Source organism: Polyodon spathula, chromosome 13 (assembly GCF_017654505.1).
Source record: "Polyodon spathula isolate WHYD16114869_AA chromosome 13, ASM1765450v1, whole genome shotgun sequence".
In the NCBI taxonomy this organism is placed as follows: domain Eukaryota; kingdom Metazoa; phylum Chordata; class Actinopteri; order Acipenseriformes; family Polyodontidae; genus Polyodon; species Polyodon spathula.
The window spans coordinates 5,929,324-5,936,799 of NC_054546.1; positions in this window are offsets into that span (position 1 = coordinate 5,929,324).

Genomic DNA, 7,476 nt, shown 5'->3' on the forward strand with positions numbered 1-7,476 from the left:
TTATTAATAGGAAACAGAGTTAAACAGTGTAACAGCAAAGAAACTTAAATTCAATGACAAATATTTTGACTAGAAGTCTTCTGAAATCGGAAGTTTGACTATTTCTAAATTCAGTCCCACTGAGAGTTGTAATAGTGATGGATGCAACATAATGTTCAACTCCAAAAAAAGGTTTTAGTCAAATAACTACAATAAATTAAACACAACATTTGCTCTGAAAGAGGTTGTTCAGAGTAAAAGAAAACAGGTAATTATGCCATTAGAAAAATGCTTTTAGAAAATCTAATAGTGTTCTTGTCTCGCTACATCTCTGTAGGTTTTTAAAGTCTATATTAGCAAATAAAAACATGCTGCAGAGCACCGTATTTTGCCTTTTCTGGGGGGGGGGGCTCTCCCTCCCCCTCACCCCCCCAATGGAGTCATAATGAAAGCTCTCTATCTTAACACCTACACATGTAAGCTGTGGGGAGGGGGGCGGTGAGGTTACAGCTGGAGCCTGGCGCAAGTGCTTTTCATTAGGAAAGCCAGGGCACATGTTAGCCCTGACCTGTATTTGCTTTAAAATGAAGGCTAAACCAAGACAAGATAAGCATGATAGGCAAGAAAAAGCAGCCCACTCTTTCAAAACTCATCAAGGGGAGATATGCAAAACACCAACAACATTGTCAATAATCATGTCTCATTAGTGGTGTTGCTTACCAATGATGAAGCAGACTTAACATAGGGTTACTTTAATTAAAAATAAATGTAAACATAACAGCTGTATCCAATGCTGACTTTGTTGGAATGTTGCCTCCCTTTTTCTGAAAAACACAAACCTATCTGCTCCTGGATTTTTCCTATAACAACCTGGAACATTTAGTCTCCTCACAAGATTTTCAACAGAAAGACGTCTCTTGGCATCCTGTGTTTCCCAAAAGGCCTCTTCCTAGATTTTTCTCTCAGAAACACTAAAAAAAATCCCCTCCTGCCCTGCATTCCATTCCTACTGTATTCTGATCATTAAATCTTAAAGATGCAGTCCACAATTCACAATCCTTTTTACAATGAACTCTTCCAGTGATGTTTAGAAAAGCAAACAAAGGTAACTAAGATGGCTTTTCTTGTGCAATGTGTTCAATAGCTCAACCCAGCCTCAGAGAACATTGAGAATGCAGTACCTGCCACTACCACAAGAGGTACCAGTCTTGTTGCCTCTATGCAATACTTGTATTCTAACCTGGTCTCCTCCAGTCACCTAAGTCTGTTCACACAAGCTTGTCAAGGTATTTTTCTTCTGCATTTTGTTTGTAAATGGAAGCAATGTGACGGACGAGTGTCAATTGTTTAAACTTTCCAGCTTTCAATTGTAAAATTCACCACAGGTCGCTCTATCTCAGCAGCAACTTGGAGCTCTCTCAGATTTCTTTTTTCCCTGTCAACTAAAATCAGGCAAGCGAGCTCAGAGAGAACCCCAGTGGACTGATGAAAATTATCAACTCAATAAGATGTTTAGTTTTAGTCAGATATGCTCAATCAGTTCATTATTTTTTTTCCCATATGCAATAACAAAAAATTGATACAGCATAAGGTATAAACACTTCACAAGGGTTATTTGGTTACTTGGTGAAAAGCACTTAGAGGTAATATACAACAAATATACTGCCTAACTCAGCTGTTCTGGTCTAGCCTACTCATACCTGCATTTGCTGTCTGGGTTATTGTGCATATTTAGTTATGCCTTTCAAATCCCTCAATCCTCTGTAGTCCCAATTTTCCTTATGTGGTTGCTGTTGTTGTCTAGGCTACAGATGATCCCTCGACATGCCTTCTTTATTTCCTAAAATCTCCCAATAAAGTCAGAGAAGTGATTGTAACATGAGTTACAACATGAGGAGATGTAACATGAGGAGATAACATCTGAGACGGGTCCTGTTTCTCATGCTAGTGAGAGTGACGGTTGTCTCCAATATACTTGATGCTTCCTGTGGTGACGGACATTTGGTGACAAATTCTTTGGACTTTATTTTTTAAGCTGAGATACTCCCTCCTTCCTCTCCAAGACGGGCTGTGCTGTGAATGGGGGCCTTTGTGTCATGTTTTTATTGAAATTGTACTGTGTTGTATTGAGAATCCCAGCGAATGTGAATGGCAAAGAGATTTCACCTATCATATAATATCTTATAATTATGGACTATAGAATGCTACAGTTTCCCCACCACTAGATGGTATAAAGCTTTTTCATGCATGACTAAGCTTCTCAAAACCAGTATTTAATAGTATTTAATTTAACAGCTTGTGAGACCCGTTTGGGGGGGGTGTGTGATAAAAATGCATAACTAAATATGCACAATAACCCAGACAGCAAATGCAGGTATGAGTAGGCTAGACCAGAACAGCTGAGTTAGGCAGTATATTTGTTGTATATTACCTCTAAGTGCTTTTCACCAAGTAACCAAATAACCCTTGTGAAGTGTTTATACCTTATGCTGTATCAATTTTTTGTTATTGCATATGGGAAAAAAAATAATGAACTGATTGAGCATATCTGACTAAAACTAAACATCTTATTGAGTTGATAATTTTCAAGACTTTGAAGCAGTACAACCAGAAAGAAAAGTTAAATATGAAATTCTCAATATTATCAGTTGTTAGGCCCTGACAGCAAAACCTGCAAACTTCCATGTAATTTATGAAATGCATTAAATAACATGAAAATATCAACAGGAGAAGTGTACGATACACTCTAGGAAATAAATTAATGCAGCTGCTGGAAAAACACAAAACAAACAAACACACAGGATAAAAAAAACAAAATGAGTGGGGCGTGGTTTCCTTCTCTGGAGGTGGAGGCACGCTCATGGTACATGGTGCTGTGTATGTTAAGAGTGTGTATTTCTGTTTTATTTGATTGAATCCAACTGCTCGGTTTTCCCTTTCTTTAGTTTTTTTTTCTTTTTTTCCCTTGAAAACTTTCTGCATACTAATGTTTCTTCAGGGAAGACAGTGTGGAGAATAACACAAAAAACATGAAACATAAAATAAGGAACACTCCTAAACAGCCTATGTTATGTTTGCATGTATTTTCCATGATAACCACCTATACTGTATACAATAACATAGATACTCAATGTGGTTAATGTTGCTATGCACTAGATGCAGTAAGTTACATCACTGCACTGCATAAATACATTATTGGATGCATTAGCCAATACACGACCTTTGGGAATGACTGCATGGAAAGAATCTGCTTGTCAAATTTGCTCCGTGTTCTGTTCATACTGGAAACTAATCCCAGATGTGATGTATCTTAGTTTTCCCTCCTTTCTATTGAGCTGGAGTTGAAACTGTAGTGCAGTTCTTTGATCTGCGCATGTGTAAAGCATATCCTTACGTGCGTGGCACATGATCAATCAGAAAAATAAGTTGTATTATTTTTCATTTGTGGCTTAGTTTGTTTACAGACACAAATGCAGTGTAAAATGACTGTGGAAAAAGGTATTAGGAAAGCTGGTACCTAAAACTGGTAAGAGAGACTAGAGACTGATACTAGTTACATTTTTTTTTTTTTAATTAATAACCTATTAATTTAAATATAATTAGTTTCAGATATTGTAAGAAATAAAAAATTGCTGTAATTACTCTAGGCTATAATTTGCAGCTCTGGGTTCTGGTGACTTAATCATATATCACTTGAGCTGGGCTCTCTTAAATTTGCAATGTCACCAGAACTTCAGTGTAAATAATTATAACCTTGTAACTCACTACAGCCCATTATATTGTATTAAACACAGCAGATTCTCGCTAATCTGACCCAGCTGGGACCTGATGCTGTTCAGATTATTGATTTGTCTGATCCTAGTCTGCACTATACTAAAAATGCCTTGACTAATCTTTGTTTTATGTGTTGTACTCAGTTGAAAATCAGTGATAACCCTAAAACATTTAGAGGCACCTGTAAATGCTGTACACACACATCACAGAATTATAATATTGGAGTTAGTTTTTTTCAGCTGAGATCAACAGGCAATACATTTTGGACAGGTGTGTCTACTGTGTTTATATAAAAAAAAAACAAGTCCTAAAAAATAAAATTGAATACAAATAAAGTTAATGTCCTGAAACAAGCAGAAATCATGCAGCATGGAATAAAGAAGAAACACTCTTCTGAGAAAGACAGCAGAATTATTTACTAACAGTGCTGGATGTGCCTTTGTAGATGGATTCACATATATTGTACAGCTGAACTCTGGTTAGTACACCAAATAAACTCACACACCAGAAAACATCCCATTTAAGGATTCTTGCCTCGGCTTCGTGCACATATTAAAGAATGAAAAACAACATAATTCATGAAGCAGATCTTAAATATACTGGCAGAGAATGTCGAAAAAACAAGCTCTATGACCCTGTCAGATAATTTACTACTAATGATTTATTTTGCTGTTCTTTCTTTCCACAAAAACGGATAAAGACGTACTCAGCATACCATTCCATCTTGTGTTTGTTCAGCTTTATTGGTGTATTTAGCTATTAGCCATTTTTCGCATTGTACTTTGCAGATCCTTAAAAAAAAATTATGGTTGTGATCAGCTTTTTAAGTGTTTAATACTTTTCTTTGTTACTATGTATACAGATTTTGTTCTACAGCTGGGAAACATGATTTGCTCCACAAACCAGCAAAGTTCATTTACATTAGTCTTTTCCTCATTCTCTTCATCATTTTCTGTAATGCGATAATGATATTGGGTTAATTTAATAATGATGAAAGACTGCAGTTAAATTAAATTAAATGGCAGCCCAGTGCATTGGGCAAGAGACAGGTATAAATTATTACTTGTATAAGAGGCTGCTTGGAAAGCCCAAAATGAAAGACTCTTTTTTTATATACATGTATGCTTTGGAAACTGTTACAAACAGCCCTTCTCTGGATAAGTCAAAAGATTGCAGACTGGCTCCTTGGAAAGCTCTGGCTGTTCAAAGTTTCTGTTCTTGGTTAGGAATTCCACAGGGAGTGTTGCATTGGCTCTGGTGCTTCCACAGGTTAAGGAGGCAAAATTGTCAGGGACTGACTGAGTCATCAGAAACCTGCATCCCTTAAGAAACAACACAGCAAATAAATAACAAAAATAACTTTCATGTCTGTCAAAAAGTGTGACTTGGGCTTAATAGGATAATCATTAGCACCTTGCTCAGTGAGTTTATGGCTGGTCCTTAAACTAAAGGACAGTAAAAGGTAACTAGAAAAGAACAGAATGAGGAAAGATGTGAATAGTAGTTATAAAAGAAATTACTTTGCAGTTGTAGCATCCCACAAGCAACCCAGTGGCGACAGGCTTTTGAGCAATTTATTAAGACAGGGATTCATCTTGTCAGGTCAAGGACGGTCACCTTGCTGTCCCAATCATAGCTCACTCAACCCTCAGGAATGCCTTTTGACTTTCTGAAAGTCATAAATATTGAAATGTAATGAGAAACATAAGTGGCTGGAAAAAGAGGTTCCCCAGGCATAGTGTTGCAGGGCAAAAATAATGCATTTTCAGTTACCTCTTTATTGGCGAGACTGTTAGCACATACTGTACTGCATTGAGTGACACACGTGGATGTGATAATGTGTTCTATTCAATGGATTTAAGCAGTGATGAACCTCAATAATGCCATGTAAACACAGAAACACACAATAACTACTGTGCAATAACATGGAAACGGCCTAATGTACAGTAGTTGCACATTAACTCATAATCAGGCTTCACAACTAGGCTTCATATTCCCAACCTGAAAACCTGTATGGGAAAATGTTTCTTTGTTACGCTCATATTCTCCTCAGAAAGGCTTCTCCCTGTTTTGTTTAAGCTAATTGTATACTGGTACAGTCCTGCCTAAAGAAAACTCTAAACCAGAGAAAAGCTGAGAGAAGTCGAAAAAAAAAAAGTGGCGGATCTGAGCAATACGCATGGTCCCTTCACCAGAGACATGACACGGACATGAACAAACAAGAGAGCTGCTTCCGCATCCAGTGCTCAAAAAAAAATCAGAGACATTTGCCAAGCTTTTGAGATGTTTTAGTAATAAAATTATGACTTGGATATCATTATTGAGTAGTTTGGTGATAAAACGAGTGATCAGGAGATGGTTTATCAGCATGCATTACTATGAAGAGATATGCGATAAATAAAGCAAAATAGGAGTGGGGCAGGGCTGAAGATGCAGTACTGACTGTCCTGTTGATATGCAGTGCCTTTTAAACTTGTTTTACTGTGAATAAAACTGCTTTTTAAAAGCACATGTAAAATAAACAGCTCGTCTGAAATTAAATTGGATCCGACGGACCTGACAGGTGCTGAATAAATGGGCCACAAAGGGTTAAACGTGATGGAGGTTGAGTGATGGTATGGGCTTGTTTTTCTTCCCCAGGAATGCTGCAAAAACTCAATAAATTTATTACCTAGTGCTAGAAGGCTTATTGGACGGAAGTTTGTATTCCAACAGGATAATGACTAAACATTCTGCTAAGTCTACAAAGGAATATCTGAAAAAAGGAAGATTACAATTATGGATTGGCCATCTCAGTCCCCAGACTTGAATCCCATTGAGATGTTGTGGCTGCTGTTTCAAAAAGGAAACAAAAGTCAATTGCAGAACTCAAAGCTGTATGTGTTGAAGAATGGGCAAAAATATCTCCAGGAGATATTTTTGCCAGGAACAGGTTTCAAGACTGCAAGCTGTAAAGGAAGCAAAGGGTGGGCACACACAATGCTAATGTAAGGGTGTCCAAATACTTTTGTCAAAATATGAAATTAGTTTTTGCATTAACATGCGTATATATATATATATATATATATATATATATATATATATATATATATATAAAAAAATGTCCTTGCAGTTGGTTAAAATCTACACATAGTAATGAATCTTAGTTATAGCCTCACTCTACAGTTGCTGTCCTCTTGATTGGATATTGTGCTTTTACCCACTACTCTCATTGTAATGCGCCAGTTTTTTTAATGATCTGTTTTTCTTGTCTTGTACACAAGCCTTTCGCCACAATGTAATATATTCTCAGGCCTAACAAGGTCTCCTCTCCCATCTAATTAGGATTTGCTGATGAAAAAGATGAAACCCAAAATCCTTCTCATGTGCCTAGAACTTTTGTATATTCTCCTTGTGACAGGATAGCCGGGAGGACAGAGACTCAGAGACAATAAAACTGTAGTGAAAGCACTGCTGTGCTGTTTAATCAACAAAAATATCAAACAAAACACAAATCTCACACACAATACACTTACAAAATAACTGGCACAGGGGCCAAAACAAAAGTTTAAACAAAACTGTTCAGGCTGGGCAGAGCCTTCATTGAACTTCGTAACAAACAAACACAGTAACCTTCACCCCAAAACACCTCCACCAAACAAACTAATTTCCCTCTTTTATAGCATGTGGCTGGAGCCTAATTATCAATTATTCAATTAGCTCCAGCCACATTCTCACATGTCT